The 14,536-nt window shown below is 46.3% G+C and overlaps 2 pseudogenes; both read left to right on the forward strand.

The window, feature by feature from the left end:
• Positions 1-1,766: 1,766 nt before the first annotated feature.
• LOC144706593 (pathogenesis-related protein PR-1 type-like) lies at positions 1,767-2,500 on the forward strand (annotated as a pseudogene).
• Positions 2,501-11,331: 8,831 nt separating this feature from the next.
• LOC144706603 (pathogenesis-related protein PR-1 type pseudogene) lies at positions 11,332-12,063 on the forward strand (annotated as a pseudogene).
• The last annotated feature ends 2,473 nt before the right edge of the window (positions 12,064-14,536 follow it).

Raw genomic sequence — 14,536 nt, forward strand, 5'->3', positions numbered from 1 at the left:
CCCACAATGATCTTTGCGCCGCTTCTTCATGGATTGAGGCAATTTCGTCGGCTGAATAACGCCGCCGCATAATTCAGCTAAGAGGGCAGAAAGGATAACAACCGTTAGGCACGGGGGTTTTGTTGGTCGCACGAAATTAACAAGGATAAGTCGGCGTTAATAAATTCACAAGTAAAATCTGTGCATCGTGTCTCGATTTTTCCTAATACTTGGACGTCTAGTTTTGTTCGCGTCGCGACATGTAGAATTCTGAAATTCATCAGCATGTTTCCCTTATATATGTATTACAAGCTATGAACCTGGATCAATGAAGCGGACCAATGGAACACTACACTTAATTGTATTTAATAAGAAACTACACTTACCGTCTTGAAACGTCTATAAACTAGACTTCGCTTAATCTTTTCAATATTTGAAACACCAAAGGATCTCTGCGATGCAGGTGGGATGACATACCAAACAAAGTCTAATCGCTCAATAAAAATACGACGTTGGTACGCTAAATCTGCTCTAACTGGATTTAGTCGACATCCCAAACATAATCTCCTTTCGATCTGAGACACTGTTCAACGTGCGTTTCCTCTAAGACCCGTGGAACACTAATTTCTGACGGTCCATTTAAACGGATAGGGAGATATACTCTTCGAACTCCGTCGGGAGCCAGCTCTCTCGCGTTCTGACCACCCAACCCAGGATCGTCAAGCGTATTGCATACTTCGCACGAACATCGCATCGCTGCCGAACCACCTTGGTCTACTACACAAAAAGGAACCAAGCGATGTGATTTACTGTCCTCTGGCATCATGCGACGACGAACAAGTATGGCATCATGCTGATGAAATTTCAGAATTCTGCATGTCGCGACGCGAACAAAACTAGACGTGGAACAATCACACGGAACAATCACAATCAGAATTCTACATGGCCCGCTTTCCTAGCCTACAGTCACGGCGGCTTCGGGCTCAGACCGCAAGAAATGTGGTTGTCACGCCCACGAACGTCCGGTAGCAGGCTGATTTGACGAAATCACAGAAAGCGAAGAGAATGTAACAAGAACTTTCCAGCAGTTACATCGGCGAGGCGGCGGGAACTTTCTCCAGTCGTCCGTTGCTTCTTTGCTGAGGAGCTCGAGGCTTCGTCCAAGCCGGCGTGGGGCCAGCCACACAGCTTCGTTATTAGTTTATTAGTTTCTTAAACACAACGAGCTGGTAAGAAAATCGGGGCATAATTTTGTTCATCACCTTGACAAACACAGAGGGTGCGTTCAGTGATTTGCGCCTCCTTCACACGGGAAAGATATCTGCGCTGCCCCTACATTCGCAGAAGACGCTCCTTTGATGAACGCGGGTGAGACGATTCTCTTGGTAGACTCAGCCCGCGAAACAATCCATCCAAAAGGGCCGAGAGAATAAGTCAAATACTCCATACGACCTGGTCGCCAGTTCGAGTCGCCAGTTCTCACAAGTCGAAACAATCTTATCCTCACAAGTCGCCCGTTCGAGTTTTGGTTTCGTGGAATATCCGGTCGTTGAAAGCTTGGCCCCAGCCACTTGGCAATTAAAATACAAGTTTTCCGTATTGCAACACCACGCCCATGGCGATGAACAATCAATCTAAATGCTCCGCGGCGGCTAAGAACCAGTCTTGTCTTAGATATTAGCTATACTCCATACGACCTGGTCCGCGAGAACCTTGCCGCTCTGATCCAGTATAAAACATTCCCCTCCGGCGCCCACAAAACCATCAAAGAGCCTTTCTCCCCTTGAGTAGAGCTACATCGCAGCCAAGATCTAGCACACGCTTTAGACGCAAGGCCAGAAAATGGCGGCTCGACGTCTTCCCTTGCACTGGCCGCCTGCGTCCTTGCGTTTGCCGCTGCATGCTCGGTCCAAGCGCAAAACACCCTCAGGACTACTTGGCTGCGCACAACGCGGCCCGAGCCGCCGTAGGGGTGGGTCCGATGGTGTGGGATGCACAGGTCGCGGCATACGCCCAGAGCTACGCCAACCAGAGGCGCGCCGACTGCAGGCTCGTCCATTCCACCGGAAGCAACTACGGGAGAACCTCTTCTGGGGATCGGGCAAGGAGTGGACGGCCAGAGAGGCAGTCCAGTCCTGGGTGAACGAGCGCAAGGACTACAATTACGCCACAAATACCTGCACACCGGGAAGAGTCTGCGGTCACTACACTCAGGTGGTCTGGCGTAACTCTGTGAGGCTCGGCTGCGCCCGCGTCAGGTGCAACAGCGGAGCCATACTTATCACCTGCAACTACAGTCCCCCCGGCAACTACGTCGGCCAACGACCTTACTAGGCGCGCCTACTTTGGGCTTCTTGCTTGTGTTGTACGCCGAATAATTGAGGGAACAGGCTCACCCTTCCAGGGTCCCACAATAAACGACGGGACAAGAAATTTAGACTAAATCTCCTGTCCCGAGCTCACCGTGTTGGGAAATTCATACTTTGTGTTGACCCAAATAGTGCATTTCAAACAATCGGTTTATCCGCGCGTTCAGGACTTTATCTTGTTCGGAGTAAAGAGTGGCTTCGACCACCGACGGGGTACCTTGGAACCTCAATCTACGCCCCGACGCCCGATAGAACAATAGTGCGGGGACGCGGAAGGGACGGTTTTTTCGTCCCAGGATGAAAATATCGTCCCGTCCGCGAGGTCGGACGAAGACGGGGCAAAAACTTCGTCATAGAGCGAAAGGAGGAGATGGTTTTTCTGCACTTGGACGAAAAAAACGTCCCGTTCTGAGGCCTCGGATGATGGACGAAAAGATACGGACGAATATTTTGGTGCCTCCGCCGTCGGCACTTAATTTCTTCTCCCTCGTCTTTCTCTTCTCTCTCTGTTTCTTCCCTTTTCTCTCTCTTACAATCTCTCTCTCTGTTCTCCCTTTCTCTCTCTGTATCTCTTTTTTTATCTCTCTCATTTCTCATATCTCTATCTATCAGCTAAACTCTCTATTGTCTCCCTCTATCTCGTTTCTGGTCTCTCCCTCTCTCTTAGCTCATATATCTCCCTTCTCTCTCTTTCTCGTTTCTTGGCTCTCCGTCTCTCTTGTACCTAGACTCTCTCTTATCCCTCTCTAGCTCGTCTCGCCTCTCCTTCTCTCAGTTCATCTCTTTCTCGTTTATCATCTTTCTTTCCTTGCTAAGCTCTCTCTGACCTCTCTCTATCTCATTTCTTGTGTCTCTCTCTGAGCTCATCTCTCTCTATATCGTTTGTCATATCGCTTTCCTTGCTATACTCTCTCTTACCTCTCTCTATCTCGTTTCTCGTCTCTCTCTCTCCCTCTCTCTCTCTCTCTCGTTTGTCATCTTTCTTTATCTGCTAAGCTCTCTCTTACATGTCGCTATCTCGTTTCTCCTCTACCTCTCTCTGAGCTCATCTCTCTCTCTCTCTCTCGTTTGTCATCTTTCTTTATCTGCTAAGCTCTCTCTTACATCTCGCTATCTCGTTTCTCGTCTCTCTCTCTATAAGCTCATCTCTATCTCTCTCTCTCGTTTGTCATCTTTCTTTTCCTGCGAAGCTCTCTCTTACCTCTCTCTATCTCGTTTCTCGTCTCTCTCTCTCTCTCTCTCTCTCTCTCTCTCTCTCTCTCTCTCTCTCTCTCTCTCTCTCTCTCTCTCTCTCTCTCTGTCTCGCCCTCCCTCGAGCTCTACGCGTCTTCCCCTCTCGTCTGTCTTCCGTCCTTACGTGCTAAGCTCTCTCTTACCTCTTTATATGTCGTTTCTCGTCTATCTCCCTCCCAGCTCATCTCTCTCTCGTTTGTCATCTCTCTTTCCTTGCTAAGCTCTCTCTTACCTCTCTCTATCTCGTTTCTAGTCTCTCTCTTTCAGCTCATCTCTCTCTCTCTCTCGTTCCTCATATTTTTTGTTGCTAAGCTGTCTCTTACCTCTTTATATGTCGTTTCTCGTCTCTCTCTCTCAGCTCACCTCTCTCTCTCTCTCTCTCTCCTTGCCAAACACTCTCTTCCATCTCTCTATCTCATTCCTCGTCGGGAGCGGGCTTCGACGACGAGAACGGGATGAAAGGGGCCGGCGGCGGTTGGCTGGAGGGTGCGGAGGAGGGAGAGGTAGGAGACAACTCGGACAGGGCAGGGCACATGACTCCTAACGCGGAGGGTAAGATAAAGCAGGAGTCGCAGCCTCATGAACTATTTTTTCATCCCCGATGGGGGACGAACCAATTATAACTCGACGGGAAGAATCGATCTGACCCCGGACGTGGACGAAAATTATTCACCTTGGACGAATCCCCGGACGAGACGGTTCGGATGAAGCTGAAGTATACGGACGGGACAACCTTCATCCTGTCCCGGACAGTCCGGAACTATAGAGAGAACAGTCCAGGGCTCGCCAAACGAATGCACATATCCAATAAGCGCCGGAAATCACAAGATAAGCAATTATAATTATTCTGATACAAAAGTATATATGTTTTGAAATAGAAACCAATATTTATCAGATCCAAATTTTGAACCATTAAAATTATACAACAACCCCAAGCACTCGTCATATTAATGGATAGCTTCACTAGTGTTTTCTCACTAGTGTACCCATTGATCAAATCAATGGTAGGATGCCTTATGTGAATCATTACGGTTGCCAAATGATGATAAATTACATGTCTTATTAAAACAGTATGGAGGCATTTTATTGTGTTTCTCGTAATAAACAGATAAAGAGTTTTATTAAAACGATTTTGGTTACAGCAAGCCAAAAAGGGGTCACTTACTCTGCCCGCTTGAGAAAAATACGCAAACGCGTGCAAAGGATGGTTCCTTCCGTAGGAAGATATTGAAACTAGTAAATTATTTTAATGCAGGTGATCCAGGGTATTTCATCCGTCCAGAAGTCCAATCGTTTAGGATCCACAAATCCGAGGGCAAATAGAAGAATTTTCAGGCAATCAGCCCACAAATATAATCAAATTTATAATTTAAGATCAATAACATAAAAAATGATGACATGTGATTCATATGGTCAAAATTAACATCTATTCCAATCAAAAGTGCTGGGCCAATTCTGGATATCAACCTCATACCGATTTCTCCTCCTTCCACTTATTTATCATTTCGTAGAAAGTTATGTCTCACAAATTTGCGTTCGTAAGTGAGACATGCACTTCCCAGTTCCAACAATCATAGAACTATGGACACTCAGGATATAATCTAAGTCATAATAGAGCAGAGGCTATCGCCACTCAGTAAATAAAGACTTTGCGGGACGGATAAAATGTGAAATGCTATTCACATTGCATCAGGATTCTTTGATGTTGCTATTTCCTGCTCTCAGGATTTCATCGGGGGTGTGGTTCTCTTGATGCGCACAACGTCCATGGCATCGTTCGGGACTGGGTTAACAAAGCACAGTCGGAGTTAAAAGATATCAACATGCTCCAATAAAATTGTGTGGGAGACAACCCAATCACAGCCCTTTGGCTTCTTTCGGTACATCGAGATAGACAATATTCTTTAACACCCATGTGAGATGTATAAGCAAGTCTTCGAAGGCAGGCAATGAGAGAAGCGACTTATGATAGGATCCCAGTACAATGATCGGTAGTATTAAACAATGCTTTCTATCCATCGTTATTTACATGATATTCTTAAACGATGCCAAAATAATTGGATAGGCTAAATATATATTATCAAACTCCTACGACGAGTATCAGTGATCGCACTGCACTTAGCATGGGCGCGCTGAAAGTATTTCGGTAACAGACTTTTCTAAGTGCTTCGATACTTTGATTCCGAAATCTTAATCAGGTTAGTTAATACATCGGTATTTTAGGGGTGCCCGATGACATGCATTTGAATATCACAATGTTACGATCCAATAGCGATATGGAATCATACTTACGCGATGAGTACCAGTGATTTTACTGCAGGTAGCGCTGGGACCCTTAAAATAATTCATTAAACATATTTTGAATAGATCCACGGTTCTGGCAGTGCTCTCTTCATTGGTAAAGTTTGGTGATTGAGCTATCAATGCTTGGCCATTGTTGGCTGCAGGTGGATACGGGGCTTTGTCTTTCTCACGGGGAACATAAGAAATGCATCGTGTGCTTTGAGGTTGGCAACAATTTTGTCAAATTTCAAGTTCCCAATTGTTGGCGCTGAGTGTATGTTGGTTCGTGTTCACTCAGCAAGGTGAACGCGATATAAGCCTCATTTGGTAGTTGCGGCGCTTGTGGGGCCGTGAACACAATCGAATCCTGTCGTTGATTATGCCTCGTTGTTGTGCTGTGCGACACACTCTATAATTGTCCGTTGAGATAGTCCATGGAGCTGTCTGTATGTTATCAACCATTCCCTCAATGTAGGATTCTCGATTGTGTTTGCTTGATAATGTGCGGTTGAGATTGGCGAAGAAACTCTTTAAATAACCCCATTCTATCATCACTGTTGAGAAGAGGTGACATTGCGATGTTCCTGTTGTGATAGTCGTCATTGTTGAGCTTCATTTGAGCAATAGGTCCAATAGATGCTACCATAGGACGTTCCCACGGCTGCCATACAGATCTTGCTACAGAAATCGAAGACCGACAAGAAGCAGCAGCATAAGATTTTCCTCCATTCCTCTTGACGCTTGCCGCGCACTGATACCGTGAAAGAGTAGGCATTACTGGCTAAAGAACACTAAGAAATAAGCGGAGAAGCAGAGAGAAACTGAGTGAGGGCCACGGAGTGAATAGATTCCATTAACCCACAAAATTTATCTAAAACAGTTCGGGATGTATACATAAACTAATATATATAGAAGACACAAAATACGTAGTTTCTATGACTTAATCATAGCGTTTCATTCTTTCCTGTCTACATTTGATCCTCGTCATATAGATATAATCCTACCTCTGAACACGTGTTGTCTCCTGGCCACTAATTCTCATAGCAATCGTACTCAATTTTACCTGGCAACCATAGCGCTGCTAATGCTGGTATTGCGCCTGGCTACGTAATCCTCTTGGTCCTTTGATGCTGATATGGCGATTGATTGGGTGCCTAGTTGCCGCCCCTTGTCACCCAAGCAGTCCGGATATGCTAGTCATGAGGTACCATTAATGGCCCTCCCTCCACAGCCAAGTATCACAGCGTCCTCTCACACGGCTGCCTAGGGGAACACTGGACTAGGTTAAACCAACAAAACCTTACAATAGCACACGCAAAAGCCATACGGTCATTGACACTGACCATTACTTCGACATGCTCTGATGCGTTTGAGGTGTTTACTTTAAGGCGGCCGGGTTGAGACCCGATGGAGTGCTGCAAATCCTTAATATGGTTCTGATCTCTGACCTGATTTTATTTTTCCAATGCATTCCTCGTCCAACCTTGAGAGTTTGTATTACCACTTCACTGCTATCAACTTTAGACAGTTACTCTCTCCCTCTCTCGCTCTCTCTCTGTTTTTCTCTTCGTATCTCTCTCTATATCTCGGTCGTCTCTCTCCGTTTTACACTCCGTCTCTCTCTCTCCTCTCTTTCTCGTAGATTCAGTGTTTATTTCATTATTTGAAGGGTCGTACCAATTCAAATTCGGCGAGTGTAAATTCAGCGAGTAATCCAAGCAGTTAGCTCTTTTTTATCCCTTTTATGGTATTTTAGTAACACGTTAATCATTATTCCAAGTCAATAAAGATGTCAATCTAACTTTTAGGTTATCTTGTGAATTTTATAGAATTTATTACTGGTTGGAATAGCTATCTTTAAATCAAATTGGCAGTTTCGAAAACAAAATTAATTTTTCATAACGTGTGGATAAATTACCGAGTCTTTTCGATTTTTCTTGAATTTTATTCAATGTTTTCCGAATTTATTGCAAGAAAAAATGAATTTTAAGAAATGTTTAAAGGGTCTTATCCAATTAATTTCGTTTTTCCTATGGTTTTACTTGGGAAAATATAGAGGAGAGAGAAGCGGAGGGGCATATCTATAAATAACATTCTGGGCGTCTCTCTCTCTCTCTTTCTCGGAGTTTCAACCCGCGTTTCTTTTCGTCTCTCCTTGTCTCTCTTTCTCCAAGCGTCTCTCTCTCTCTCGTACTCTCTCCTTCTCTCCGTCTTTCCCTCTCTTTCTCCTAGTCTCTCCTACCCTCTTTCGCTAAGTCTCTTTTTCTCTCCGTCTTTCTCTTCGTCTCTCCTTCTCTCTCGCTGTCTCTTTTCCTCCCCGTCTTTCCCTTCGTCTGTCATTCTCTCTCCTTCTCGTCTCTCTTACTCTCTCTCGCTGAGTCTCTTTTTCTGTCCGTCTTTATGTTCGTCTCTCCTTCTCCCTCTTTCTCCTCTCTTAAAAAAACACTTGTTAGGATTATTATTATATATAATTCATAATTTTTAAAGAACAGAAATCAAGTGTGTTCACAAGTCAGGTGTCCCCACGTATCATAAGTGGGAAAGGACAGCCTGTTAAGAACAAAACTCTCTCTTACTATCGTTCGCTGAGTCTCTTCTTCTCTCCATCTTTCCCTCCGTCTGTCCTTCTCCCTCTTTCTTCTGGTCTCTCTTACTCTCTCTTGCTGAGTCTCTTTTTCTCTCCGTCTTTCTCTTCGTCCCTCCTTCTCTCTCTTTCTTCTAGTCTCTCTTACTCTCTCTTGCTGAGTCTCTTTTTCTCTCCGTCTTTCTCTTCGTCCCTCCTTCTCTCTCTTTCTTCTAGTCTCTCTTACTCTCTCTCGCGGAGTCTCTTTTTCTCTCCGTCTTTCTCTTCGTCCCTCCTCTCTCTTTCTCCTAGTCTCTCTTACTTTCTCTCGCCGAGTCTCTCTTTCGCTCCGCCTTTCTCTTCGTCTCTACTTCTCTCTCTTTCTCCTAGTCTCTCTTACCCTCTCTGCTGAGTCTCTTTCTCTCTCTTTCTCCTAGTCTCTCTTTCTCTCCCTCGCTGAGTCCCTTTTCCTTTCCGTCTCCCCTTCTCTCTCTTTCCCCCAGTCTCTCTTACTCTCCCTCGCTGAGTCTCTTTTCCTTTCCGTCTCTCTCTTTCTCTCTCTTTATCCTAGTCTCTCTCTCCGTCGCTCGCCGAGTCTCCGTCTTTCTCTTGGTTTCTACTTCTCTCTCTTTCTCTTAGTCGCCCTCTCTTTCTCTCTCTCTCTCGCTCTCTCTTTCTCTCTCTCTCTCTCTTTCTCTTTCTCTCGCTCTCTCTCTCTCGCTCTCTCTTTCTCTCTCTCTCGCTCTCTTTCTCTCTTTCTCTCTCTCTCTGTCGCTCGCTTGAGTGTCAGTCTCTCTCTCTCTCTCTCGCTCTCGCTTGCTCTATATCTGTCTCTCGGTCTCTCTCCCGCGCGCTCAATGGCGCGACGGCAAGTTAAGACGGTAACTAGTTACGGCGGCTCAACCTGTTTAACCCAAAGGCAGGAGGAACTCAACCACATTCTTGCGTGTCGTTTTGCCGGCGAAGGTAAAGGTTGGGTCCAAGAATCAAGAATTCAAGGGGCCATCCATGCTTATTCATCATCGCCTTTGAAAAATTACCGTCCGGCCAAAGTGTGCTTTGAACGTTTGGTTAAAGACTTCGCCGCGGAGTCGTAGGGTTCATAGATTTTCTGTCGCCCGCTACACCGCGTTTTTCAATCCCACAATGATCTTTGCGCCGCTTCTTCATGGATTGAGGCAATTTCGTCGGCTGAATAACGCCGCCGCATAATTCAGCTAAGAGGGCAGAAAGGATAACAACCGTTAGGCACGGGGGTTTTGTTGGTCGCACGAAATTAACAAGGATAAGTCGGCGTTAATAAATTCACAAGTAAAATCTGTGCATCGTGTCTCGATTTTTCCTAATACTTGGACGTCTAGTTTTGTTCGCGTCGCGACATGTAGAATTCTGAAATTCATCAGCATGTTTCCCTATATATGTATTACAAGCTATGAACCTGGATCAATGAAGCGGACCAATGGAACACTACACTTAATTGTATTTAATAAGAAACTACACTTACCGTCTTGAAACGTCTATAAACTAGACTTCGCTTAATCTTTTCAATATTTGAAACACCAAAGGATCTCTGCGATGCAGGTGGGATGACATACCAAACAAAGTCTAATCGCTCAATAAAAATACGACGTTGGTACGCTAAATCTGCTCTAACTGGATTTAGTCGACATCCCAAACATAATCTCCTTTCGATCTGAGACACTGTTCAACGTGCGTTTCCTCTAAGACCCGTGGAACACTAATTTCTGACGGTCCATTTAAACGGATAGGGAGATATACTCTTCGAACTCCGTCGGGAGCCAGCTCTCTCGCGTTCTGAGCAAAAACACAGGATCGTCAAGCGCATTGCATACTTCGCACGAACATCGTATCGCTGCCGAACCACCTTGGTCTATTACACAAAAAGGAACCAAGCGATGTGATTTACTGTCCTCTGGCATCATGCGAAGACGAACAAGTATGGCATCATGCTGATGAAATTTCAGAATTCTGCATGTCGCGACGCGAACAAAACTAGACGTGGAACAATCACACGGAACAATCACAATCAGAATTCTACATGGCCCGCTTTCCTAGCCTACAGTCACGGCGGCTTCGGGCTCAGACCGCAAGAAATGTGGTTGTCACGCCCACGAACGTCCGGTAGCAGGCTGATTTGACGAAATCACAGAAAGCGAAGAGAATGTAACAAGAACTTTCCAGCAGTTACATCGGCGAGGCGGCGGGAACTTTCCTCCAGTCGTCCGTTGCTTCTTTGCTGAGGAGCTCGAGGCTTCGTCCAAGCCGGCGTGGGGCCAGCCACACAGCTTCGTTATTAGTTTATTAGTTTCTTAAACACAACGAGCTGGTAAGAAAATCAGGGGCATAATTTTGTTCATCACCTTGACAAACACAGAGGGTGCGTTCAGTGATTTGCGCCTCCTTCACACGGGAAAGATATCTGCGCTGCCCCTACATTCGCAGAAGACGCTCCTTTGATGAACGCGGGTGAGACGATTCTCTTGGTAGACTCAGCCCGCGAAACAATCCATCCAAAAGGGCCGAGAGAATAAGTCAAATACTCCATACGACCTGGTCGCCAGTTCGAGTCGCCAGTTCTCACAAGTCGAAACAATCTTATCCTCACAAGTCGCCCGTTCGAGTTTTGGTTTCGTGGAATATCCGGTCGTTGAAAGCTTGGCCCCAGCCACTTGGCAATTAAAATACAAGTTTTCCGTATTGCAACACCACGCCCATGGCGATGAACAATCAATCTAAATGCTCCGCGGCGGCTAAGAACCAGTCTTGTCTTAGATATTAGCTATACTCCATACGACCTGGTCCGCGAGAACCTTGCCGCTCTGATCCAGTATAAAACATTCCCCTCCGGCGCCCACAAAACCATCAAAGAGCCTTTCTCCTTGAGTAGAGCTACATCGCAGCCAAGATCTAGCACACGCTTTAGACGCAAGGCCAGAAAATGGCGGCTCGACGTCTTCCCTTGCACTGGCCGCCTGCGTCCTTGCGTTTGCCGCTGCATGCTCGGTCCAAGCGCAAAACACCCTCAGGACTACTTGGCTGCGCACAACGCGGCCCGAGCCGCCGTAGGGGTGGGTCCGATGGTGTGGGATGCACAGGTCGCGGCATACGCCCAGAGCTACGCCAACCAGAGGCGCGCCGACTGCAGGCTCGTCCATTCCACCGGAAGCAACTACGGGGAGAACCTCTTCTGGGGATCGGGCAAGGTGGACGGCCAGAGAGGCAGTCCAGTCCTGGGTGAACGAGCGCAAGGACTACAATTACGCCACAAATACCTGCACACCGGGAAGAGTCTGCGGTCACTACACTCAGGTGGTCTGGCGTAACTCTGTGAGGCTCGGCTGCGCCCGCGTCAGGTGCAACAGCGGAGCCATACTTATCACCTGCAACTACAGTCCCCCCGGCAACTACGTCGGCCAACGACCTTACTAGGCGCGCCTACTTTGGGCTTCTTGCTTGTGTTGTACGCCGAATAATTTGTGGAACAGGCTCACCTTCCAGGGTCCCACAATAAACGACGGGACAAGAAATTTAGACTAAATCTCCTGTCCCGAGCTCACCGTGTTGGGAAATTCATACTTTGTGTTGACCCAAATAGTGCATTTCAAACAATCGGTTTATCCGCGCGTTCAGGACTTTATCTTGTTCGGAGTAAAGAGTGGCTTCGACCACCGACGGGGTACCTTGGAACCTCAATCTACGCCCCGACGCCCGATAGAACAATAGTGCGGGGACGCGGAAGGGACGGTTTTTCGTCCCAGGATGAAAATATCGTCCCGTCCGCGAGGTCGGACGAAGACGGGGCAAAACTTCGTCATAGAGCGAAAGGAGGAGATGGTTTTTCTGCACTTGGACGAAAAAAACGTCCCGTTCTGAGGCCTCGGATGATGGACGAAAAGATACGGACGAATATTTTGGTGCCTCCGCCGTCGGCACTTAATTTCTTCTCCCTCGTCTTTCTCTTCTCTCTCTGTTTCTTCCTTTTCTCTCTCTTACAATCTCTCTCTCTGTTCTCCCTTTCTCTCTCTGTATCTCTTTTTATCTCTCTCATTTCTCAGATCTCTATCTATCAGCTAAACTCTCTATTGTCTCCTCTATCTCGTTTCTGGTCTCTCCCTCTCTCTTAGCTCATATATCTCCCTTCTCTCTCTTTCTCGTTTCTTGGCTCTCCGTCTCTCTTGTACCTAGACTCTCTCTTATCCCTCTCTAGCTCGTCTCGCCTCTCCTTCTCTCAGTTCATCTCTTTCTCGTTTATCATCTTTCTTTCCTTGCTAAGCTCTCTCTGACCTCTCTCTATCTCATTTCTTGTGTCTCTCTCTGAGCTCATCTCTCTCTATATCGTTTGTCATATCGCTTTCCTTGCTATACTCTCTCTTACCTCTCTCTATCTCGTTTCTCGTCTCTCTCTCTCCCTCTCTCTCTCTCTCTCGTTTGTCATCTTTCTTTATCTGCTAAGCTCTCTCTTACATGTCGCTATCTCGTTTCTCGTCTCTCTCTCTATGAGCTCATCTCTATCTCTCTCTCTCGTTTGTCATCTTTCTTTATCTGCTAAGCTCTCTCTTACATCTCGCTATCTCGTTTCTCGTCTCTCTCTCTATAAGCTCATCTCTATCTCTCTCTCTCGTTTGTCATCTTTCTTTTCCTGCGACGCTCTCTCTTCCCTCTCTCTCTCTCGTTTCTCGTCTCTCTCTCTCTCTCTCTCTCTCTCTCTCTCTCTCTCTCTATCTCGTTTCTCGTCTCTCTCTCTCTCTCTCTCTCTCTCTCTCTCTCTCTCTCTCTCTCTCTCCCTCGTGCTCTCTCTCTCTCTCTTTATATGTCGTTTCTCGCCTATCTCCCGCCCTCCTCCTCTCTCTCTCGTTTGTCATCTCTCTTTCCCTGCTAAGCTCTCTCTTACCTCTCTCTATCTCGTTTCCAGTCTCTCTCTTTCAGCTCATCTCTCTCTCTCTCTCGTTCCTCATATTTTTTTGTTGCTAAGCTGTCTCTTACCTCTTTATATGTCGTTTCTCGTCTATCTCCTCCCAGCTCATCTCTCTCTCGTTTGTCATCTCTCTTTCCTTGCTAAGCTCTCTCTTACCTCTCTCTATCTCGTTTCTAGTCTCTCTCTTTCAGCTCATCTCTCTCTCTCTCGTTCCTCATATTTTTTTGTTGCTAAGCTGTCTCTTACCTCTTTATATGTCGTTCTCGTCTCTCTCTCTCTCTCAGCTCACCTCTCTCTCTCTCTCTCCTTGCCAAACACTCTCTTCCATCTCTCTATCTCATTCCTCGTCGGGGAGCGGGCTTCGACGACGAGAACGGGATGAAAGGGGCCGGCGGTTGGCTGGAGGGTGCGGAGGAGGGAGAGGGGTAGGGAGACAACTCGGACAGGGCAGGGCACATGACTCCTAACGCGGAGGGTAAGATAAAGCAGGAGTCGCAGCCTCATGAACTATTTTTCATCCCCGATGGGGGACGAACCAATTATAACTCGACGGGAAGAATCGATCTGACCCCGGACGTGGACGAAAATTATTCACCTTGGACGAATCCCCGGACGAGACGGTTCGGATGAAGCTGAAGTATACGGACGGGACAACCTTCATCCTGTCCCGGACAGTCCGGAACTATAGAGAGAACAGTCCAGGGCTCGCCAAACGAATGCACATATCCAATAAGCGCCGGAAATCACAAGATAAGCAATTATAATTATTCTGATACAAAAGTATATATGTTTTGAAATAGAAACCAATATTTATCAGATCCAAATTTTGAACCATTAAAATTATACAACAACCCCAAGCACTCGTCATATTAATGGATAGCTTCACTAGTGTTTTCTCACTAGTGTACCCATTGATCAAATCAATGGTAGGATGCCTTATGTGAATCATTACGGTTGCCAAATGATGATAAATTACATGTCTTATTAAAACAGTATGGAGGCATTTTATTGTGTTTCTCGTAATAAACAGATAAAGAGTTTTATTAAAACGATTTTGGTTACAGCAAGCCAAAAAGGGGTCACTTACTCTGCCCGCTTGAGAAAAATACGCAAACGCGTGCAAAGGATGGTTCCTTCCGTAGGAAGATATTGAAACTAGTAAATTATTTTAAT

The sequence above is a fragment of the Wolffia australiana genome, chromosome 1, assembly GCF_029677425.1.
Source record: "Wolffia australiana isolate 7733 chromosome 1, ASM2967742v1".
Classification (NCBI taxonomy): domain Eukaryota; kingdom Viridiplantae; phylum Streptophyta; class Magnoliopsida; order Alismatales; family Araceae; genus Wolffia; species Wolffia australiana.